This window comes from Ictidomys tridecemlineatus, chromosome 15 (assembly GCF_052094955.1).
Source record: "Ictidomys tridecemlineatus isolate mIctTri1 chromosome 15, mIctTri1.hap1, whole genome shotgun sequence".
NCBI classification, from domain to species: Eukaryota; Metazoa; Chordata; class Mammalia; order Rodentia; family Sciuridae; genus Ictidomys; species Ictidomys tridecemlineatus.
This window is the reverse complement of record NC_135491.1, coordinates 16,164,756-16,190,384: the sequence shown is the minus strand read 5'-3', so window position 1 is coordinate 16,190,384 and position 25,629 is coordinate 16,164,756. Positions and strand designations below refer to the sequence as shown.

Below are 25,629 nucleotides of genomic sequence, written 5' to 3'. Positions count from 1 at the left end.
ACTGGGGTAGGCAGGATAATGGTCTGCTCAAAATGCCTACATCTAATTCCTGGAAGATGTGAATACATTATTTAAAGTGGTAGGAGGAATTAAGTTAACAGGTGGAATTAAAGCTAATCAGCTGACCTTAAAATAGGGAGATCATACTGAAGCCAGATTTACAGATAGGTAATTAGTGTAGTTAGGTAAATTGGGTCTAATATCGAGTAAGATAAATAAAATGGAGACCATTTTGGAGAATGGAGTCCAGGAAACCAGAGCAGCACTTGGGAAAATTGAAATGTTAATGTCCCCAAGGCTCTGAACCCAGCCTAAGAAACTGTTAATTAAACAGCTTCCAGCAAACAGGGAGGTGCTAATCCAAAACCTCCCCAGGCCCTTCCTGCCCAGATTACTCCTCCAGCACACCTATCTCCTCTGCTGCAGGACCAGCATGCTAGCTTCACACTAGAGGTCCTAAACATAGAAGTTAACTAGTGAGATCAAAATAAAGACACATAAACTCAATTAACTTTTTCTTGCCCAGCAAAGAGACGGCTCTTCCTGGCTCCTGCCTCGAGCCACCTGATGTGGTAGCGAGGTTTACCCAAGAGACAAGCAGGAGAGAGGAAGAGCACACCAGAGAGTGGGCTTTTATTGGAGAACAAAAAATTCAGGGGAAAATTCCATCCGATGAAGGTGGAGGGGGACAGCATTCCAAGGTCAGGGTCAGTGATTGGTCTCAGGGTCAATGGTCAGTCACACCCCCGCATGGGCAGGCTCTCGAACCTAAAAAGGATGGGGATAAGTTCTGACACAGCTGGCCAGAGCACCTCACAGTCAGGGAGGTACCCAATCATGTGTGAGAACGGCTTCCCACAATCTCCCACCTTTTGGGCCTTCCCACCTGCATTCTATCACTGCAGGATAGAGGGAAACAAAGGACATGAATTTGGGAAAACTAAAAGAAGACTTCAGCTATAAAAAAGGGAAGACCTCCCCCTTCCACAGATTCCTCCTTTCAGGTCCCTTTCTTCCTTGAGGAGAAGTCTTGTCTGCTGTCCTTTAAGAAAGCCTTCCACTTTCCACTCTACACTTGCCTCAGCTTGCTTCTCTAGTGTTATACTTCAGCATTTGGGGAATCAAGGACTCCTCACTGGAAAACAGCAGTAACAATTCTGTATTATCCCATTGGGTCTGATGCAATCACATGAATACTTACATGAGGAAGAGAAAGACTCTAGTGGGTATGATAGAGGCAGCAAGTGGGAAAGACATGACCAGCCATTTTTTATTTAAAGATGAAATTCATCAAATTTTTGACCTTGTTAAAAGGAAGGAACACATTCTCTAGGCCCTTGAGAAAAAAATACAGCCATTCCAATATCCCTTGATTTTAGAATAAGAATACTAATTTCAGACTTTTGTCCTACAGAACTGTAAGGTAACTTCTTGTTTTGAGCCATTGAGTTTGTGGTAAATTGTTAACAGCAACCATAAAAAAAACAAATACAAAAACACAACCACAAAAAAAATCTAATACAGCACCTTTATAAGTAATCAATTGCTTATTTATTTTAATGATATGATGTACTACATTAATTCATTTTCAGATGTTACACCAACCTTAACATTTATAAGATAGACCCAACTTGGTCATGGTGTGTCAACCTTTTTGTGGTGTGTCAATCTGTTGAATTCAGTATGCTAGTATTTCCTGAGAATTTTTGCACTCAAATTCATAAGACATTGATCTATAGTTTTCTCGTGATGTCTTTATTTGGCCATGATGTCAGTATCATTCTGAATTCATAAAATGTGTTGAAAAGTGTTCCCCTCTCTTCTATCCTGTTTTTGGAAGTTTTTGTCAAGAATTGGTATTAATTCCATAAACATTTGGTAGAATCAGCAGTGAAGTCATCTGGGTATGAACTTTTCTTTGCTGGTAGTTTTACGAATACTAATTTAATCATTTCTCTTATTAGGGCCTATTCAGATGTCTGTCTGGGTCACTTTTGGAAGTCTGTGTTTTGTAGAAATTTGTTTATTTCATCTCAGTTGACCAATTAATTGGTGTGTGTGTGTGTGTGTGTGTGTGTGTGTGTGTATGTGTGTGTGTGTATTCTATAGAACAATTCTTTAAAATTATGTAACGTGTAGAAATTGTTAGGTCAGTGGCAGCGACTTAGAACAAAGCAGCCCGAGCAGGAAAGGAACATCAATCAGGTGCCAGTGGAAATGCCTGTCAATCAGCAGGATCTCCTGACTAATGCCTGTCAATCAGCAGAACCCCCTGGCCAATCCTGGAGTTCAGCCAGTTCCCCTGACCAACTCCAGCAGGACAAGGGACCCTAAAAATCCCCTTTCCTGTACCAAGCCCTTCCCTTCCTGCTGTGAGCCCCATAAAATCCCAGTCCAGAGGAGCTCCCACGTGGTTTCTCCTCAGCCCCTCCTCCTGTCCACTCTGTGGGTCTGATGGAGTTCTGCCTGGAAGTGATATCTCAGTAAAGCCTCTGTTCAGCGGCCTTTTTAAATCTGCCTCTTTTGGTCGCTGCCCGACTCGCCTGATCTTACAGAAATGTCTCCATTTCATTTCAGATTCTACTAACTTGAGTCTTCTGTCTTTTCTCCTTGATCAATCTTGCTAAAGATTTGTCAATTATGTTGATCTTTTCAATCAAACAGCTTTTTGATTTTATTTATTTTCTCTTGTTTTTCTGTTCTTTATTTCATCTATTTCTGTTCAGATCTCCATTTTTTTTCCTCCTTCTGATTTATTTAAATTGCTCTCTTTTCCAGTGTCTTAGGTGGAAGGCTAAGTTATTTAGATTTCGTCTATCTTTTTTGTTTTTTTTCTTTTGGTACTGGGATATTAACCACTGAGCCACTGTAAGGATGGCCTTAGGCTTTAGCCTAAGCAACTCCATTTTAAAAACCTGCAGCCTTCCCAGGCATAAGCCTACAGAACCCTCCAATATGTCATCAGGCATAGCCTGGTAAGCAAGTCATAAACAAGCCACTTGGTATAAACAAGTCACTTTCCACAACTTTGGTAGGAGCCTGAGTGAAGTCACTTGGTGTAAACATGTCATTTGCCTTAACCCTGATGAGAGTCAGAAGTGTAAAATCAGGGTGGAAGCTACCAAACCATATGTCTGGGCTCTAACATATGTCACTAAGAAATCTGATAGGGACCCAAAGGACGAGCAGAAGTCCAAACTGATATAAAGAATAAAGCAAAAGGACAGATATTCAGCCAGCTGATACTGATGGCATCAGGAGAGCCTGATGAGGAACTGGACTGACATCCCAACCCTTCTCATCATCTGCCCGATCCCCTGCACTGTCCTCACCACTCCCAAACTCTACAGCAGCCTCTTGACCCAGGTGACAGCAACTTCTCCTCAGCCAACCATCCACTCTGCTCTGGAAGAAGCCTTCACCGGTTGCTGACCTGATCACTGTGGTCTGAGTGAGTGTGCATCTGGTGGACTTATCACCCTAAGGCTCAGGCTTTAGACCTGGCACTTGAGCTTAACATGCAGAGGGAATGTCTGTGATAAGTCTGACATGATATGTTTGCAGTGCTTATAGTTCAATTAGAATTGTTTGCTTTGAATTGATTATGTCTATTGCAGTGCCCAGAATTAAGGATTGTCATTTCTTGATTAAGAACCTATTGAGGGGGGCTGGGGATGTGGCTCAAGCGGTAGCGCGCTCGCCTAGCATGCGTGCGGCCCGGGTTCGATCCTCAGCAGCACCACATACCAACAAAGATGTTGTGTCCGCCAAGAACTAAGAAAAAATAAATAAATGTTAAAATTCTCTCTCTCTCTCTCTCTCTGTCCCCCTCTCTCACTCTCTCTTAAAAAAAAAAAATAAGAACCTATTGAGGGGTTGGAGTTATGGTTCAGTGGTAGAGTACTCACATAGCACATGTGAGGCCCTCAGCACCACATATAAATAAATTAAATAAAGGTACTGTGTCCAACTACAACTAAAAAATAAATATTAAAAAAAGAAATTGAGTGAAATTGTATTGATTTTGAGTGAAAAGGGCAGAAGCATGTGGACATTATTTCTCCCCTCGACTGTACAAGTTGCATCTTTGCCCATCGCAACAACCACATCCCCAGCTCTCTTTTGATTTTGACAAGGTCTCAGTAGGTTGCTTAGGGCCTCACAAAGTTGCTGAGGCTGGATTTGAACTTAGATCCTCCTGCCTCAGTCTCCTGAGCCAGAGATTTCTTCTTTCTTAAAGCAGGCATCTTAGAGCTATAAATTTTCCTCTAAGCACTTACTTCAAAGTATGTTTTAATTCCATTTGTAATTTCTTCTTTATCCTTTTGGTTAAGAATGCACAGTTCAATTTCTACATATTTGTGAATTTTCCATTTTCCTTCAGTTATTGATTTCTAATTTTAATTTAATTATGCTTAGACATCCTTTTCTTATTTTTTATCCTTTTATATTCACTGAGGTTTGTTTTATGCTGTAGTATAGAATTTTCCATATGCACTTGATAAATATATTTTCTGTTGCTCTGTTCATTGTTCCCTGTCTGGTAGCTAGCTAATTGTACTGTTCAAGTTTCTTTCCTTGTGATTTTCTGCCTAGCTCTACTGGGTATTGAAAGTGGGGCAATAAAGCCTCCAACTCTTACTGTTAAATTGTCTATTTCTTTGTCATTTTTTGCTTCATGCATATTGGTGCTCTGGGACAAATATGTGCTCAGTGATAGAGCACATATTAGCATGTCCCCCCTGGATCCAATTTTGAGCACCATCTCCATATGTGTGTACACATGCATGCATATTACTGTTACTAGATGCATATATAACTTTTTTTTCCTGGTGGATTCATTGTAAAATATCCCTCTATCTCTACAGAGAGGTGGCACATATCTGTAATCCTTATGTCTCAGGAAGCTGAGGCAGGAGGACTGTGAGTTCAAATTCAGCCTCAGCAACTTGGCTCTTACTTAAATGTTGCTAGAATTTATCATTGGAGAGGCTGTTAGACACCCTGTCTCAAAATTAAAAAAATAAATAAATAAAAGGGACTGGGGATGTGACTGAGTATTTAAATGCCCTTGGACTCAATCCCTTGTTAAAACAAAAACACTAAAACAACAACAACAACAAAATCATTTTAGAATTTCTGTGAAACCTTTTGATGGGAAAAATCTGATATTTTTCTCTATTTCTTCTTTGTACAGTGGACTATTTAGACTTTCTATCTTGAATGGAATCAACTTTGGTAAATTACATTTTTCCACAAAATTATCCATTCAACTAAATTTTTACATTATTTATACAAAACTGTTCAACATAGTCTCTTAGGATTTAAAAATGTTCTCTTTTAATGATTTTCTGTTACTTCTTAGTTTGTGTATTGTCTCTTTTTCTGTATTTGGTTTGTAATGGCTTTTCTGTTTTACTGTTAAGCATCTTCCCAATCTAACAATCAGTCTGTAGACTTTTTTTTTTGTAAGTTGTCTTCTATTTATTTATTTTTGTTCAGTGCTGGGAATAGAACCCAGAGCTTCATATATTCAGTTCTGTTTTATAATTCATTAATTTTAGTATCAGAATAAAGCTGGTCTCATTAAATGAGTTAGGAAATGTTCCCTACTATTGTAGTCTGAGTTTGCAATAGCTAATAGCTGGAATTCCTTCTTTTTCTTTTCTTTTTTCTTTTGGGAGGGGTGGGGGCTACTGGGGATTGAACACAAGAGAGCTTAACCACTCTACCATATCCCCAGCCCTGCCCCTCTACTTTGTTTTTTTTTTTTTTTTTTGAGACAGGGTGTTACTAAACTGCTGAGGCTGGCCTTGAATTTGTGATCATCTTGCCCCAGCCTCCAGAGTTACTGGGATTAAAAGCATGTGCCACTACCCAAGTTGGAATAATTTCTTACTTAAATTGCTAGAATTCATCATTGAAACCATTTCTCTAATGTCTCAGTCAGTAAACTACTGCTCCCAAGATTGATTGTTTGGTCTCTTTTTAAAAATTGATCTATCTGATCCAGATTTTTAAAACCAGGGGAACCCAAGGAGATCAACTCTCTAATTCTGGGGGCTTCCTAAATCAGATGACATTTGAACTCAACTGTGAGGTTATTAGTTCAGTGATTCTCCCAATCACCAGTACCCTCCCTGTGGCACTCCCAACCAATGAATAGATAGGAGTGGGGAGGGGTGCATCTGGATAAAGGCAAGCACAGGGTTATAAAAAATTCCTTTGTGCTGCTCCTGGTGGCGCACGTGCTTATAATCCCAGCTCCTTGTCAGGCTGAGACAGGAGGATTGCTAAATTCAAAACCAGCCTCAGTAATTTGGGGGGGGGGGGTCCCCAAGCAACTTAGGTAGGCCATGTCTCAAATAAAAAATATGCTGGGGATGTGGTTCAGTGGTAAAACACGTTTGGGTTCAACCCTGGTACCAAAAAAAAAAAAAATCCTTTTAGTAATCCTTCTTAAAAGAAAAAATTATGGATTGGGTATTTATTTAATCACATCATGAATGTCTGTTTTCATATAAAAACCATGGCTTAAAATATGTATTAGATGTCATCACTGGTGAGCTGCTTTCACTACAAATGAAGGAAAATCGAAACCATCATCTTAAAGATTCAGGTTTTCGTCTCACGCCAAACCTAGGCACCGAGTTGAAGAACATTCAGATAATCACTGACATATACAGAGCGATCTGTTTCTGCTTCCTTTGGCAACCTTGAAGAACCTGTAATTCACATCTTAGGGCCTCACACCAGCAGGCGCTCCTCTGCCCTATCCTTTTTCCTATCCCCACAGATTAACCACCATTGGCCATTCCACATCCATCTGAGGCTGCTCAACTTCTGATTCGGTACGCCTGGCGCGATCCAGGTCTGAGAAATCTAATTTACAGAACCTACTTATCCAAGCGCAGATCTCAGGCCACTGTGAAATTGGCGACCCCCTTCTGCCCAAGTCAAACTCAGCCTCTCTGAAAAGAACTAAATTCCCTGGCTCAGCTTCAGCACGATCCAACCTTCCTTCCTTCAAATTCTGGGCCTTAGAAGACCCTGAGATTTCACATATGCGGTTTTCGCATGAACTTCAAGTCCTGTTTTTGGTTCATGGTGTAGAAAAATTCAGCCTTGAAGTGCCCGCCAGAAAACCTGAAGTCTCGGTGCCCTCTTGTTCGCGCCACCTAACTCTGGACTACATTTCCCAGAAGTCCCTGTGGCTGGACTCCACTTTACGCGAGAACTCGGCCTTCTTTTCCCGCGGTGGCCGAACTTCAATTTCAGCCAGAGAGCTGTTGAGAACTTTGATGGAATCGTTTCTTCTAGAACGGTTGGGAGCCATCCAAGGAGGGATTTGAGACGAGGAGGTTGGAGCCCGAGCGGGAGCCGGGTGGGTGTGCAGCGTCAGGCCTTTGTGGTAGGGACGATCTGAGTAGAGGTTGTGATTGTGATCGTGTGTGTCGTGGGTGTCAGTGAATGACTGTGTAACGGGCTTGCGGCGTTGTGTGCCTGAGTATGGGACACTAAGGACTTTGACGGCCGCGGTGTTCCTGTGATTGTGACGTTGCGTGGTTCTGTGAGCCTAGATATTTTCCTTAGCCCGTGACTGTCCTTCTGTGACTATGTGTGCTCCCTGTGATCCTACTCTGTGACCGTGTGTCTCTAATGTTCATTCCCGTGGAGGTGTGATTGTGACCATGTCACTGTGGCATTGTGTATACTGTTATGAAATGTCTTTGATTGCCATTGAGACTCTAAACGCTGTGCCTCCAGAGACTCCTATATGCCAAGACAGATGCCTGTCACGGTCCATCCCCTTTGAAGATTAGGGGTGGGAATGTGACAGTGTTTAGGCAGGGATTGCCAGGGAATTATAACGGACGCTTGTATCAACAAACATTTGGATTTATAGTTCCTCTGAACAGACACTTCTCAGAAGGTGATATACAATCAATCAACAAATGGAATGGAACTACCTTTTGACCCAGCTATCCCACTCTTCAGTCTACACCAAAAGGACTTAAAAACAGCATACTACAGGGACACAGCCACATCAATGTTTAGTGCAGAACAATTCACAATAGCTAAACTGTGGAACTAACCTAGATGCCCTTCAGTAGAAATGGATAAAGAAAATGTGGTATATATACACAATGGAATATTACTCAGCAATAAAAGAGAATAAAATCATGGCATTTGCAGGTAAATGGATGGAGTTGGAGAATATAATGCTAAGTGAAGTTAGCCAATTCCAAAAAACCAAATGCCGAATGTTTTCTCTGATATAAAGGGGCTGATTCATAGTGAGGTTGGGAGGGGGAGCATGGGAGGAATAGACTAACTCTAAATAGGGAAAAGGGGAGGGAGAGGGAGGGAGGGGTAAGGGGGTTAAAGAAAATGATGGTGGAATGAGATAGACATCACTACCTAAGTACATGTATGAAGAAGACACGAATGGTGTGAATATACTTTGTGTACAATCAGAGATATGAAAAATGTGCTCTATATATGTAATATGAATTGTAATGCATTCTGCTCTCATATATAACAAATTAGAATAATAAATAAATAAATAAAATTTAATCTATAGTAATCATTGGTTTGAAAGATGTATTTCCATTTTTTCTTATATTAATATATACTTTAATTAAGTAAGATAATATCTACTATTGTTACTTTTTGCTCCTCTCAATAATTCAGAGTACAGATCTTTTCCTCTTTATGAGTGGGCATCATCTTTATTATTAATCATTGTAGTGAATTCTGTCACTTTATTATATCATAATTTATCTGACTAATTAACTATTTGAAGGTTGTGTTATTTCATGTTGAGTTTTATAAATTTTCCCTATGCAGCATTCTTGTAAACAGTTTTGTGTTCTTTGTATTTCTGTGCAACCATCCTGAGGATGGCTGATTATATTTTCTCAGAATGATTGCATAGAAATATAAAACCCTGCCCTAGTACTTCTTCCCATCAAAATTCTATTCTGTGCCAAGTAGGGTGTATATTCCTCTAATCTCAGTGACTTGAGAAGCTGAAACAGCAGGTTGCAAGTTCAAAGCCAGCCCGGGCAACTTAGGCCCTGTCTTAAAAAAAAAAAAAAAAGAAAGAAAAAGAAAAAAGAAAGGACAAAGGACAGGGTATGTTGTTTAGTGGTAAAGTGTCCCTGGGTTCAATGCCCAATAACGCGCCCCCTGCAAAAAAAATTCTGTCTACCCAAACCCTAGATCACATTCCCTTATCGCACAAAGTTGTTTTTTTTAAAATATTTATTTATTTATTTTTTAGTTTTCGGCAGACATAACATCTTTGTTTGTATGTGGTGCTGAGGATCGAACTTGGGCCGCATACACACCAGGCAAGCGCACTACCGCTTGAGCCACATCCCCAGCCCCTTGCACAAAGTTTTTAAAACCTCCATCAACTAATGGAATCATAATATAATCAATGTAAACATAAGCATTACATTCTCTGGCCTCCCAAATAATGTTTCTCATTTCCTCTCTTATTTTTTGCAGTTCTGAAAATGGAACCCAGGGCCCCACACATGCACTCTACCACTGAGCTGCATCCCCAGCCTTTCTCTAATGTATTTTTCTGTAATATTCTTAATATCCCTTGATTAGTTTTTTTCATTGTGAAATAACATTCACACTCCTCAGGAGATTATTCTTCAGTATCACACTCTGATGGTCACCTCTGCTCCAATCTCATTACTCATTCCTAACTCATTCTTCTTCCTTTTATCTGGTTATAATAAATCCCTGGCTCTTTACCAGCATCCTCTTGCCTCCTTTAAGTATGTTGAAACCTCTGCACCACATAATTTGATTTACAAAATTGATTTCTCTTTCCTCCCCCTTTCTCTCATTTCTAAATTGCTAGTAAAATGTGGGGAAAAAAAACCAGCAAGTAAACATGCATTTTTTTCTAAGAAGGTATAAATCAGAGTCTGAGGGCAACAAGTTATAGCAGAAATAGGTTTGGTTTTACAGCTATGAAAAGCTAGTTTCTAGGGCTGTAGCTGTGGCTCAGTGGCAGAGCGCTTGCCTAGGCACTGGGTTCAATCCTCAGTACCATATAAAAATAAAATAAAGATATTGTGTCCACCTATAACTAAAAATAAATGTATTTGTGTGTGTGTGTGTGTGTGTGTGTATATATATATGTATATACATATATATATATATATATATATATATTTTTTTTAAAGCTAGATTCTAATCCCACCTCAACAGTCTGTACAGGGCCATACAGAAATACATTAAACATCACCTGTGTGGGAGGCAGTGAGAAAAATCTAGAATATGGGGAATTTTTGAACAATAGATATCAGGGTAGGAGTCTGTGAGAAAAATCTAGAATATGGGGGATTTTTGAACAATAGATACAAGGTTTATATTCAATATCAGATTCAATAAATAAAACTGCACAGTATAAACAGATGAAGGAGAGGTAACTATGTTAGGTAAAAAGAAACAAAGTATATGTCAGCCAAAGACTGCATGTGCAATTTGTTTAGATCCTAACTTGAATTTCTCTTGTGCATGTAGGAACCTCAGGATTTCTAGAGCAATCAGGAGGAAAAAGGGGCACTGAAGCCTGTGGCAGTTGTAACCTATGGTGTGTGATATGGGAGACATCCACTATGTTCTACATTCCCTTACAATCCCCAGTGTTTATTTTGGTGGCAAGCTTGGGTGTGTAAGGAGGGTGGGACTAGAAAGAGAAGAAAAAAATAGTTCTTTTTAAAAACTTTATTATTGCAAAGTATAATGTAGATTCAAAAAACTACACAGTATAGACATAGCTTAATGATTTTTAAGATACTTCCTTCGTATTGATAATGATCATATTTAACATGAGTCGAAGTGCTATTAGCCAATATAATTTCTCATTACACCTTTTTCCTTCCTTAGCTTTGTCTTCTCTGAATTCAGCCTGTCTCCAAGAAAAGGGAGAGTACAGCTAATGATAGAAGAAAGAATTGTGGAACTGAATAGTGGTTGTAATTGTAAGTCATGGCAGACGTTATTGTAGTTTTTCTCTCTCCTTGAAGATTATAGTCATTTTTATCCCAGGCCATAAATATTAGGTTTTCTTGTCCTGAAATGTTCTTCTAAGTCCCATACAGGAGCCTGGACCAAGCTACTCCCTTCCAGCATGAGTCCCACAGGAGAGTTGTGGTTCAGAGCCTCCGTATATACTGCTGTCCTATTACACCAATATTCACATGTCCATTTAGTAAATCAATCAGCATCTCCTATGTGCTCAGTCTTATAATGGAAGTACTTTTTAAAAAAAATATTTATTTTTAGTTTTAGGTGGATACAATATTTTTATTTTATTTTTATGTGGTGCTGAGGATTGAACCCAGTGCCTCTCGCGTGCTAGGCAAGTGCTCTACCACTTGAACCACAACCCCAGCCCCAGGAGTGCTTTCTTTAAGGAACTGTTGTGTCACCCCTCATCAGATTTGGGGTTTAGTGAAATAGATATATATGATGCTCTTCATAAGTAGTATATGGCTTTGTTCTTTCAGGGAGTGGTGACATTCAGGAATATGGCTGTAGACTTCTCTCAAGAGGAGTAGGAATATCTGAACCTGAAACAGAGGAACTTGTACAGAGATGTGACATTGGAGAATTATAGCAACTTGATCTTGTTGGGTAAGAATATTTGTCCCCAGTAACTAAGAATCTGCTACCTCGAATGTTTCTGTCCTTGGCTATAAATATGCTGATTTCCTGACTGATTTTCCATTTCTGGTTCTGAGCAGAGAAGCTTGAATTTTGAAGAGTTGGAAATGAGCAGCTCCTTTCCATTTGCTGAAGTTTCATCTTCCCCATCTTTTAAATAATCTTGGCCCATTTCTTTGAGTTTTTTTCTTGTTTTTTTTACTAAGGATTTGGGTCTCAATTTTGGACATCTGTGGCATAATTAAGTCCTATTTCTTTTTTGTTTTGTTAACAGGACTGACTCTTCCTAAACTAACTGTGATCTTTTTTTTTCTTTTGGGAACAAGATAATGAAACCTGGATTGTTGAGAGAGAAGCACTAAAAGACCTGAACTCAGGTGGGTGAAGGAAATTCAGAGGGGATTAAGCTCTTGCATGAGTAGACCATCTGCTCAGTGAGATAGTAGGAGAAACTGTTCAAAATGTTCTTCAAATAAGGAGATGTCTTTATTTTTTTCTCTATGATAAAGTGTTCTATCTGTAATTAATATATAATTTTTTCCCTGTTCCTCTTTTGCTTTTCTTTATTTTTTCTTTTTTTTTGTTGCAGATGGATACAATATATTTATTTTTATTTGTTTATTTTTATATGGTGCTGGGGACCAAAGCCAGGGTCTTACACTTGCAAGGCAAGCGCTGTACCACTGAGCTACAACCACAGCCCCCTCTTTTGCTTTTAGACTTTAGTAGTTTCTCCACGTCTTAATGTATGTATCCTTTTCTCCTGAGCATTATTCTTATTTTAGTTAACTTTCTGATCTTCTATTCTCATTTCCTCTCCTTCTCTCCCTCCCCTCTCCTCTTCCCTCCTTCTTCTCCTCCTCCTCCTCTTCTTCCTTTTCTTTAATTTTGATTTTGATTTTTTTTTTGTACTAGGGATTGAACCCAGGGACGCTCAACCACTGAGCCACATCCCTAGCCCTATCTTATTTTTTTATTTTGAGGCAGGGTCTCACTAAGTCCTAGGGACTCATAGGTTATAAAGTTGGCCTTGAACTTTGAATCCTCCTGCCTCAGCCTTCTGAGTTGTTGGGATTGCAGGTGTGTGCCACCATGCCTGGCTGTTTACATTTCTTTACTAGTTTCTCTTTAACATGAAATTCACTGTTCTTTTAAAAATCTGTCAAATCATGAATATGTTAATTTTTGATTATGGAAAAATAATCTGGCCCATGACCTGGGTAGAGGAGACGAACTGGGTTTAAAAGAGCTGGCAGCAATATTTTTTTTTTTTTAAAGACAGAGTGAGAGAGGAGAGAGAGAGAGAGAGAGAGAGAGAGAGAGAGAGAGAGAGAGAGAGAGAGAGAATTTTAATATTTATTTTTTAGTTATCGGCGGACACAACATCTTTGTTTGTACGTGGTGCTGAGAATCGAACCCGGGCCGCACGCATGCCAGGCGAGCGCGCTACCACTTGAGCCACATCCCCAGCCCTGGCAGCAATATTAAGCTAAGAAAGCAGTGAAATATCACACAGTACAGAGAATAGTTTTTAAATCGAGGGCAGGACAGCTTTGCAACTTTAAGGGTCAGCTTCCATGCTGGAAAGAGTGCTGCAGAGAGAGTATGAGACCCCCCCACTTTCCTTTATTTTAAAGGCGGGGCCTCAGAGGGGGATAAGGTTTCAGGGGTGGAGTCTTGCTTCCTGATGTCTTATGACCAGCAGATTGACTGACATCTTGGGGAGTCACACTCAGGCGCTGTGTGGGATCTTAGGCAGAGCTAGAGGGAGAGGCGCACTTGCATCATGTGATCAGTCTGACAAGGAGCTCCTGGTGCCAGCCTAGCCCCTCAAGAGGCTACTATGTGCAGTAGTTCACACACACAGCCCATGGAAGGCTCATGACAATAAAACACAATTTACCTCTTTAGTCTTTTTTTTTTTTTTTTTTCACCAGGGATATTAAACCTAGGGCTCTTTACCACTGAGTCACATCCCCAACACTTTTTTATTTTTTATTTTGAGACAGGGTCTCACTAAGTTGCTTAGGGCCTTGCTAAGTTGCTGAGGCTAGCTTTGAACTCCCAAGCCACTGGGATTACAGGTGTGCGCCACCGCACCCAGCCCACCTTAGCCATTTAAGGTTATTAATATTAACTGTATGCACATTGCTGTTCAAAAGATCTCTAGAACTTTCTTATCTTATAAAACTGAATTCTACACCATTGAAAACTCCTTTCTCCCTCCCCTTCTACTAGAAACCACCATTTTATCTTCAGTTTCTAAGAGTTTGACTCTTTTAGTTACATATGTAGAATCATGCAGTATTTGTCTTTTTGTAATTGGCTTACTTTCATGACCAGTTTCTACAGACTTAGTCTGAGACACAGTTAGATTCAACCAAATCTGTGTTATTAATGCTCATCACACTTCAGACACACATCCTAATTCTAACACATGCTCACCTATGATGTGTCTTAAGTCCAGATTGCTGGAACTCGATCCAGGCCAGAGAAGTCTGGTGCCGAGGGGACAATAGAGATGGAGGTCTTTCTGTCCTGTTAGTCCCGCTGGGCCCAAAAGGCTGGGTTTTTAAGTCCTAGTTTGGTTGTGCTTGCAGCTGATAACTGGTTGAGTTCTGGGGTCTATGCCTGGGTGTAGACTCTTACATCACTATCTTAAGTCTATCTAAGTTTTGTATGTAGGTATCTAAAGTTTTGCAGCTTACATGACATCACAGACATAATGCTTACAGTCTTTATGTAACACACACATTTATTAATATACTCCACAGTCCATAATTCTATAACATTTTCTGGTACTCATATCAGGAACCTTATATTTTGGATATGAACTTGTTTTTTTTTGTTTTTTGTTTTTTTGGATATCACTTGTTTTTCAGATTTTTCTTTCCAGAATGATTTTTTTAAAGTCATAAAGTCATTTTTTTTTTCAATAAGTTGTTTTGGTTGTCTTTTTTTAAAATTAAAAATTTTTTTTTAGTTGTTGATAGTCCTTTATTTATTTTACGTGGTGCTCAGAATCGAACCCAGTGCCTCACACATGCCATGCAAGTGCGCTACCGCTGAGCCTCAGCCCTAGCCCTTTGGTTGTTTTTTTTATGTGGTGCTAAGAATTGAACTGAGTGCCTCACATGTGCTAAGCAAGCACTGTACCACTAAGCCATAACCCCAGCCCCCAGAATGATCTTATTACATAATAGCCAAATGAGAACATTAGTAATGCTTCCTTTATTACTTTCATATCACTATTATGGTGACTAGAATAATGCCTTCTCCAAAGTTGTCCATGTCCTAGACCCTGTGAATATGATATATAACATGCCAAAAGGGACTTGAGGTTGCTAATCAAATGACCTTGAGATGGAGAGATAACACTGGATTGTCCAAGTGAATCCAGTCCTATCACATGAGTCATTAAAAACAGAGAACTTTTCTGACTGGTCAGAGGGAGATATGATTCTGGAAGGAAGATTAAAGATGCATCCTTGCTGACTTTGAAGAGGAAATAAGGGAACCATGACCCAAGCACACTCTCTAGAAAATGGAAAGGTCAAGGAACCAATTCTCCCTTAGAGCCTCAATAAAGAAACACAAAACATGTTGATTTTTGCTCGTTGACACCTTTGTTGCACTTCTGACCCGACCTACAGAACTATATATAAGATAGTAAATTTCATTGTTTATGCCACTAAGACTGTGGTGATTTTGTTACCACAGCAACATTGGTATAAGTAAAATATAAAAATATAAAATTATATATTATAAAATAAAAAAATATATTGCATTCATCTAAGATAGCACTAATTATAAGATACACTGTTATTTATGTACTGCTAAAAAAAACCACAACCAATTAAACTATAATATTCCATTGATTTTAGGATGCATACAATTTCAGAGAGGTTAAAATGAAAAAACATGAGTATTAGAATTGAATTAAATATGGTAAAAATACAGCTCTAATATTTTCTCTTGTTTTTATTCTTTTGGGGGGTTATAAGAGCTTCTACCCATGCAGATAATCATTTAAGAAACTTAAATGAATAGCACACACTGCATCATAAGTCAGGACCACCATTATAGGATTCTTTTGCTTTAACTCCATCTCCAAACTGTTGTGACTCTCTGTGTCTCCATGAATACTGTCCATTTGTAAGAATGAAGACTGCTGGGTCTCCTCCTAATTTTCATTCCTGTCTTCCTATTCTACAGTATAGGCTCTTTACATTACTTTTTCCTCCTTTATTTTCTTATAATAGTTTACTTTATAACATAAGGGTTCTAATAGTACAAAGAACTCTCCTATAAACTGTTTACCTGGGTTGTCTAGTTGCTACATTTGCTGTCATTTTGTCTCTTGATCTCTCAGTGTCTGTGTATGTGTAATATATAGATAGGTAGACATAGGTATATATGACATATATTTAATATACATATATGTATAATTTTTTAATAATTCAAGAATAAGTTATAGAAACAGGTAAAGTCTTGTTTCCTTAAAGAAGGCTTTTTGTTACTAAGAGCACTCTGGGTATAGTTCAGAATGTCCTTGCTAGTAATGAAGGGACCTTTCTCACATCTTCATAGTAAGAACCTGATGGGGTTCTTGCATGTAAAACCTATAGAGGTGTGGGGGGTCTGCTAAGACTACAGCCCTCATGTATTTCTCACTCTCAAACTAGCCTCCACTCAACATCTAGCAATTTCTTAAAATTTTCTATGTAACCTGGATGTGCGGTGCACACCTGTAATCCCGGTGGCTCAGGAGGCTGACATAGGATGATCATGAGTTCAAAGCCAGTCTCAGCAAAAGTGAGATGCTAAGCAACTCAGTCTCTAAATAAATTAAAAAATAGGGCTGGGATGTGGCTCAGTGGTTGAATGCCCCTGAGTTCAATCCCCGGTACCAAAAAAAAAATTTTTTTTCCATGTAAATGTTCCTAACAGTTTGTTTCTATAAGCTTCTGTTCCTGGTAAATAGGTCTCAACTGTGACTCTCAAATTTGCCTGCTCTCCAGATTTTGGGGTGGGGGTTTGCCCTGCAATCAGTTCTCTAATGGATCCAGGAAAACTTCTTGTCAGTTATTCACCTTTTTCTTCTTGTAAGCACAGGAGTGACAACTTTCAAGTTCTTTTAATGTTGAAGCTATTTTTGTTCTCTCTTTTATGTATTTTGTGTTCATGTCTTTACTGGGCTTTTTGCTTTTTCTTATTGAATTGAAATTCCTTTTATAGTCTGGATATGAGCACTCTTGTCCTATAAATATATCAAAAATAGCTTTTAGTACTTTTTAGGTGCTTAGATTTATGATTTTTCTTGTTCTACCCATATTTTAAATTTTGAGCAATTGTGACTTGTATCACTTAAAATAGTATTTTCATCTTCACAAGTATAAGCATTACCTTATAAAATTTTCTAGTATTTTTATACTTTTCAACTTTTTATTTTGAAAAATTTAAACACAATCTTGATTTATATAATAAATAGTCTTTACATATTAAATTTTTTTGTGTGAAAAAAAAAAGCCAACAAGAACTCATTTCCCTTGAACTGGATCAAATTAAGATGTGTACAATGGATCCAAAACCCTAAGCAATTTCTTTCTTATTTTTTATAATGAACTATTTTTTAATATATATATTAATATATATACATATACGGATATATATCTTATTCACCTTTGTTGTCAATGGACCTTTGTTTATATTTATATGTGGTGCTGAGGATCAAACCCAGTGCCTCACACATGCTAGGCAAGTGTTCTACCACTGAACTATAACCACAGCTCCCCCTAAGCAATTTCTTAATGCAACTAAAACACAATACATTGCTTATTTAAGTGACAAGCTGTCATATTATCATGAAAAGTGCATAATATCGTGTCTCCTTTTTCCTTTTCTTTCCTCTTTTCTTTCTTTCTTTTAACAATGTGGTGCTGAGGATCTAACCCTAACCCTCCCTCACACATGCTAGGCAAGTGCTGTACCACTGAGCCACGACCCCAGCCTCCTACCTCCTTTCCAAAAAGTTAACTAGGTGGACTGAGGCCATGACTTAGTGGTAGAGCGTGTGCCTCACATGAAGCACTGGGTTCGATCCTCAGCACCACATAAAAATAAATAAATTAAATAAAGGTATGGTGTCCAACTACAACTAAAAAAATTTTTAAAAAAACTACTGTGCTGTCTTTCTGCCTTGTTGACACTTGGCACACTTAAAATAGTATCTACACATTAATCTGATGACTATTTGTATTTGAAGTGTACCTAGAGACATTCTCCACGTCATTTTGTTAATTTCCCTTGCCCCCACATAATTATTGGCTGGAAAATGTACTGGGAAATAATATGTTCTGTGAAGTTTTGGTAGTAAAAAGAATCAAGAGGAATTCTCATCCCTGGAAATTTTAATTAGCATATGTTCTATGATATATTCTTCCAAGGATACAACCTTCACAAATAGCAGAGTTGAGATTTGAAATCAGATTTCTGTGATTTCGTTTTTTTTTTTTTTTTTTGGTGGTGGTGGTGCTGGTGATCAAACCCAGGGCTTCACATTGGAGGCAAGCACTCTACCAATGAGCTATATCCTCAGTGTGTTTTAGTTTTTTTGATGTTCCCACTATACCACTCCATTTTATTCTCTCATTCCACCTGTTAGTTTCTTTTGCCTCAGGCTGCCAATGACTATAGTATTTGGTGAATCTACTTATTTCTCATTCTTGATCTGTATCATCACTTTTCAAGCAATTGTATTTTATAGTTTCTACTCCAGACATTAAAACTACTTTGACATCATCTGCTCATATGAGGCTCCTCCTACAGCCTTCTAAATTTTCTCAAGGATATTCCCCACTTTGGATTGCCATATTTTTGTTGCTATCAGAGAACATGCATCATTCATTTTGTTAGAGTATTTCTGGCTCACTAGCCACCTGAGACACCCTTTTCCCCATTAGAGGGCAACCCTTAATCTCCCCACACCCATAAATTTATACATTCAGGATTACACAAACCTTTAGTTATGTAATCTTGCTGTAATACATGACATCTTTAAAAATATTGATGATTATGATTCTTAACTAGTTCCACTATTTTTTTTTGTACCAGGGATTGAACCCACAGGTGCTTAACCACCGAGCCACATTCCCAGCCTATTTTTATATTTTATTAGAGACAGGGTCTTGTTGAGTTGCTTAGAACCTTGGTAAGTTGCTAAAGCTGGGTTTAAACTTTTGATTTTCTGGCCTCAGCCTCCAGAGTTGCTGGAATTACAGGCATGTACCACCATACCTGGCTTAGTTCTCCAATTTTTAAACTCCATGAAAGTTTCCTCTATTCCTATTTTAATTCCTTTTCTGAACCATTTACTACTCAGTAGTAAAATACTGAACACCTTTTTTAAATATTTAATTTTTAGTCGTAATTGGACACAATACCTTTATTTTATTTACTTATTTTTATGTGATACTGAGGATAAAACCCATGACCTTGCACTGTACTTCTGAGCCACAACCCCAGCTCTTGAACACTTTTTTATGATAATATTTTGTTAGAAGCTGATTAAAACAATAGTGATTTAAGCAGACATAGTATCTTCCAATAGAAAACTTTCAGCCTAGTACAGAGTATGAGAAAATAAATAGGCAAGGAGGAAAAAAATCAAAGGTAATGATTAGCCATCTGGGCAGTAGAATAAGAGTGGGTGTCATCTGACACTGTTTGAAAGCAGGAATTTTTTAAGTGCCGTTTGTATTATATTACAAATTATGCTACTGAGCCTGCCATACACAGATAGACAATATGTGATAGAATGGCAATGGTAATCTCTCTGATGTAGAGAAGCATGTCATCTACTCTTGGAATGGAATTAAGTGAACCTGTAAAGCATGGGTTCAGTAAAAGGTAGGATCATGTTGCTAGGTGACCCAACCCTTTAGTCAATGATAATTTATTCAAAAATTATTCTCAGTGCAAAGACCAACCTAACTTTATATTTTTATTTTTTTAAGTGTTAAATATTCTTTATTTAATATCATACATAAACCACACTAAAATGCCTTTCCATAAGGAAGCCAACCTAACTTTAGACAGCATCAGAGACCCTAGAGATTTTTCTTAAAGTCAAGGTCCACTCCTGTGTATTTTTAATCATTTGATCTGAAGTGATACTTTTATCTGAAGTGCCATCTGTATTTTTAACAAGTTTTTCATTAATTCTGATCTATAGCAACATTTTAGAAGCACTAAGTTCACTACGTCACCTTCTGTGTACACTCTCACCTTTCATGGTTATAGTAGAGCTTTCCAAACCATTCGTTTATCATAAGCATTGTGTTCATATTCCTATTTTAGAAATTTCATTTTCCAGGAACTGGAAAAAAATGTGTTTGCATTCTCCTTATTTTTCTGTAAAGTTCCAGAACCCATATAATGTAAAGTTCCAGCCCCAACAGAAAGAGTTCTCATCAAAGGATCATGCTCATAAAATGAAAGTCATCTCAGTGGAATATAATGAAAAGACTTGTAAGTTATTGTGGGAGACCAACTGGCACATGACTGAGTTAACTCCCCTGCTGGGCGATGTGGCATCAGGTACCCATGCTGCTAGACTGCCCTGCTCTTCTAGGGTTCAAGTGACTGTGTCTTCGTGCCTGGGCATGGCTTCCTACAGCCCCATGGGTGAAGCTAAAGCTATTCCTTTGTAATATAACCCCTTGCCCTGTTTAGGATAGAATGTTCCATGGAAGTGCCTTGTGTGTGTCCCCTTCTCTTACTGTGCCCTTGGGTGTGGCCTACCTAGATGTCAGTCAACCTGCTGACAGTGGACATTATGAAGATAGACTCAGCCCCCTGAAACCTGACCCCTTGCCTCATTTGAATAGCTTCTCCTCAATAAAAGGGGTCAGTGCATGCTCTCTCTCTTCCTACGGACCCTTAAGGTCAGAGGAGCCGTCACAGCAACCCCAAAGAAAAAGGTATTTGTGTCTCTTGTGGGGTTATTTTTCACAGCCTAATTAGCCCAGTTTCCCTGGAGTGACCCCTGAGCCTTTTAGTTGCAAGAACAGAAACCTGGTAAGTCATAGTTTTGAATATTCCATTTTCAGACAGAACAGGGAAATCAGGAAGAATATTTCAACCCTGTAACAATCATCCATGAAAATATGAAGAGTCTTAGTTAACAGATGTCATATACTCCACATCAAATAAACATACTAAGCAAAAACCCCATGAATGCATAGACTGTGGGAAAGTCTTCAATTACCACTCATTGCTTACTGACCATGGGAGAAGTCACACAGAAGAAAAACAGTATGAATGTAAGTATTGTGGAAAGGATTTTAGCTGTTGCTGAAAGCTAAATGGATATCAGAGAATTCATAGTAGAGAAAAAAACTCTATGAGTGTAATAAGTGTAGTAAAGCTTTCCAGCACTCCTCAAATCTTATTCATCATCAGAGAATTTACACTGGAGAAAAACCTTATGAATGTAAGCAATGTGGAAAGGCCTTTAGTAATTCAGATAGTTCATACTGGAGAGAAACTCTATGAATGCAAGGAATGTAGAAAAACTTTCAGTCATTTGACATAAGAAAACCCATACTAAAGAAAAACACTATGAGTGTAAGAAGTGTGGAAAAGCTTTTAGAAACAGCTCAAGTTTTAAGGGACATCAGAGAGTTCAAAGTGGAGAAAGACCCTATGAAAGTAACAATTGTAAGAAAACCTTCCATTAACACTCAAATCTTATTGACATAAGAAAATTCATTCCAGAGCTAAACTCTTTGAATGTGAGGAATGTGGGAAAACTTATACTCATGGTTCATGTCTTATTTGACATGAGAAAATGCATACTAGAGAAAGAAAAGCACCAACATTGTAATGAATGTAGACAATCCTTGGCTTCCAAGTCATCCTTTATGGGCCATCGATAAGAACTCTGTGAATATAGAAAATATAAGAATGACTTTAAAAAAAATTTTTTTTTCAGTTGTAGATCGACACAATATAATTTTATTTATTTTTATGTGGTGCTGAGGATCAAACTTAGGGCCTCATGAGTGTGAAACAAGCACTCTACCACTGAGCTCCAACCCCAGCCCTGTAAGAATGTCTTTTGTTTTATTTTACACTTTGTGTTGGAGAATTCCTTCAGGAAAAAAACTACATAAATGTATTATATAATAAATTTTTATTTCTATGGATTCTGTTATGTCAATAATTTATACTGTCATAAACCTACATTTATGTAATAAATATAACTTATATTTATAATTTATATATTTATAATACATAAATATAATGGTCTTAGCTTAAGTTCATATTTTATTCTACATTGGTTAATTTATAGTGGAGACAGGCTATTTAAAACATTTATTTATTTTTAATTGTAGTTGGACACAATACCTTATTTTATTTATTTTTATGTGGTGTTGAGGATTGAACCCAGGGCTTTGCACATTCTAGACAAGCGCTCTACCACTGAGTCACAACCCCAGCTCAGTGTTGAGTTTTTACAGTAAATACCATTCCACCCATAATATTTTCATGTGAATCTCAAAAGTCTTTTTTTTAACATGACCATATTACCAAAAAAAAAACCAAAACAGCAGTTATTCTTAAGTCTTTGGCAGAAACATGTGTTCACTAAGGGACTTCCATAGATTTTTTTTTCTTAGACCATCTTTTGGAGGGAGAAAGAGAACCTGGGATAAGAGTTCAACTCACTAACTGCCCCACTCATTTTTTGTGACATGGGGATGTACCCAGGTCTTGCTCATACTAAGCAAACTATTTAATCAGAGCTAAATACACAGCCTTTGGCTCTATTTTTAAACTGAATCCCAGAGAGGTACATAACTGGCCTGACAATACCCAGAATTCCCACATGAGGGCGTAGTTCCAATTCCTTCAAAACCCTTTCCCCGTTTGCTGGGAGTGAACATTTTCAATAGAGCATAGAACTTCTCACCATGGCCAGATAGATGTTCCTGGGAAAAGCGATAACTAAACTGGGTTTTGAAGACCATTTAGCCGTTCCCCACCCCTAACCTCATAAAGAGAGTGTTACTTCAGAATTTCCATACAGAAACTAGCGAAGAGTCAAGAGACGGCTTAAGGTTTCATTTTCCTATTTAAGACACATTATATTTTAATTTACAAGTAAATAAAAATAGCAACTTTTTTTTAGGTGTTTTTAATAACGTTGCCTATGTTAACTGTCATGATTACCACGACGACGACGACTACCTATTATAGTTTTACTTTAGTTGGGTGGAGGCTGACAGAAACTAACCGGAATTCGAGCCTCCCCTCCCTTCATCATAACTTCGGGACCCAACGCCCCGCCTTCTCCCCCTGCTCCAGTGGTATCTCCCGGGCTGGGCCGCTACCCTAGTTCCCGGGGTGGTTTCTCCTATTAAAGGCTGTACCACTCACAGTAGGGGTTTGGCATATTCCCAATTTCTGTCTCCGTGTTGCTGGGGGTTTTACCCAGGGGCGGATTCCCATTCTCGCCTCTCCATTTGTTTCTTCATAAAGCCGACTGTTCCGTCTGTTTTCTCCCTTATTTCCCTGTGGTTTCTCCCAGGAATCCCTCCTAGTGGTTTGTCCTCGCTGGATTCCCTGCTCGCTGTAGCCCTCGTGGCAACTAGCTTTTCTAAGTATAATGTAAAGTTCCAGAACCCATATCCGGTAACTTCCTCCTCCCGGAGGCCTATTCAGACAAAGGCGACAGTCCCACGTTTTATGTGACAGTCCCAGGCTCACACCGTGACACTTGGGTGCGGGCCAACTCCTATGCTCTACGAACAGAGGGCGGCCCACACAAAGAAGTAACCCTGGGCGCGGCCATGTTCTCCGCCGGACCACACCTCCTATGGAAACCGCATAAAGTCTCTATAAAGGAATGTCTGCGCGGCGTTTACTGTTGGCAGCCCAGAGTTCGGAGCATGCGCAGTACCAACATTCCCCCAAGGGGAGGTTTTAGAAGTCAAACCGGAAGTGGAAGTGGTCCTCGAAGGTTATTTCGGGGCTACTATTAGGAGATGGCTAGAAGTCTTTGAGATGATTTTGGTTGGTCGCGATTGAGGATTCTGTGTAGTCAGCAGTGTGAGCGGTGGGGTGGAGCTAGTGATGGTTTGGGGGTTCAGTGATGGGGGCGGGGCATCCGTTATGGTTGTCAGTGGCGAAGGTCTCTCCTGTCAGTGATGGGGTTCTCTGAGGTGAGTTATTGGGAGTTAGGAGTCAAGTGACAGAGTCTGTGGTTGGTGATTGAGAGTCTCTAGTGGGGTCACTGAGTTCTTTGATCAGCTTGCTTTCTAACCTGAGTTCAGCTCATCAATTTTCGGTCTTCTTTAATATAGAGATTCACAACCTTTGGTGTGTAACATTTTCTTTTTTGTTTAAATCTGTTTTTTTTTTAAACTTTTTTTTTTTTCCTTTGACCCATTAGTTATTCAGAAGAGTATTTTCTGTTTCAAATGATGTCTCTGGGCACTGCTCAGTTGAAAAAAAATCTTATGGTCTATGTAATGGTCAGTTTTCAAAAATGTTACATAAAACAAAATATATTCTCAAATTGTATTGTTATATACAAATTCAGCATATATTTTATGAATATATCTTATCTCTCCTTACAAATGTTGTCTGCTTAATTACAGAAGAAGGTAAACTACTTACACCAGAAAGGTAGTTTTGTCTTCTTATTCTTCCTTTTGTTAGTTTCTGCTTTGTAATATATTTGAAACTATATTATTATGAACACTTATGTGTATTTTAATAATAGATTCTGAGTAAATGTCTCAAAAGGTATTTTAGCAATTTAAGCTTCCACCAATGAATTGTAAAGAAATTATTTTTCCAAATGCTTTCCAACACTGGATATTATTGCTTTTAAAAAATTTTTACAATTCTTAAAGGAAACTATATTTAATTGTTTTAATGCATAATTTCTATTTGTTTCCTTTTCTTTGAATTTTCATATCCTTCGTCCAGGTTTTATTTAGTGATTGCTAGATTTTTTTTAACATTACAAGAAACCTATTACCACATAGTGAAAAAAATTGATATCTTTAAATATCTATTTCAATTTTTATTGCATATTTAACATAATCAGTAAATGTCATCTAATCAGAAAAATCTGGGTTTTTTAAAAATAGCTTTTGGGTTTTCTCTGTGTCTGTTACACTCAGCACATGACAATGTTATGTAATACATACTCCTAAAATATATTTAAATGTTCTTTGGGTTTTAAAAAAATACATATATTTCAGTTCAGTTGGAATTTGTCTACTGAATAGTGTGGCAGTCTTCTAAAGTTTGTTTTGTTCTAGGTGGATGGACTGTTATATTAGGAACACTGATACAATGTTTTGTGCACATTCAATTGAATACCACTTTTGTCACATATATAAGTCAATATTGTATGGTGTATTTATTGTTTTACTTGTCCTGATTAACATTATTTTTTATATTGTTTTAATGTATAATATAGTTTGCTAGTATTTATTGCATGATCTTTGTATGCCAGGGAAGTGTTGAGTACTTTATATAAGCATTATATACTTTCATTTTCATAAGTACTAGATAGGCATTTTCATCCTAATTTTTGAAATTAATACTGAAGTAACTGCATATTCTCTTAGCTGAAAGATGGCAGAGCTGCAATTCAAATCTGTAGGAATGTGACTCCAAATCTCATGCTTTTCCCCATATTTTACCATCAGTAATGCCTGTCACATTTTGATTTTATATCCTTCACAGGACTGCTTCTTCGATATGGTCCCTGAAAAAACAGTTTTAGAGTAATCAGGGCACTAGCTAGAAATGCAAATTATTGGGCCTTACCTTAAACCTACTAAATTAGAAATTGCAAGGATGAGACTGAAAATTTTTAAATGTGTCTTAAAAAGCCCTTCAGATGATTTG

General features: G+C 38.2%; 1 protein-coding gene and 1 long non-coding RNA gene across 6 annotated transcripts in view; one reads left to right on the top strand and one right to left on the bottom strand.

The window, feature by feature from the left end:
* Nucleotides 1–7,222: 7,222 nt before the first annotated feature.
* Nucleotides 7,223–25,629, top strand: part of LOC101972739 (zinc finger protein 585A) — a 54,306-nt gene continuing 35,899 nt past the window's right edge. For 3 of the 5 annotated variants that reach the window (XR_013431159.1, XR_013431158.1, XM_078033093.1), the window contains exons 1-4: nt 7,223–7,384; nt 10,918–11,012; nt 11,541–11,667; nt 12,024–12,074. The gene's annotated coding sequence lies outside the window, so the exon portion shown is untranslated. The remainder of the gene's footprint in view (nt 7,385–10,917; nt 11,013–11,540; nt 11,668–12,023; nt 12,075–25,629) is intronic. The other 2 variants (XM_021720322.3, XM_021720321.3) reach the window with 1 other exon arrangement.
* LOC144371034 (uncharacterized) lies at nt 19,141–23,676 on the bottom strand. The gene is made up of 2 exons (XR_013431195.1): nt 23,140–23,676; nt 19,141–21,640 (listed from the first exon to the last, which is right to left on the bottom strand). It is a non-coding gene; the product is annotated as an uncharacterized LOC144371034 (long non-coding RNA).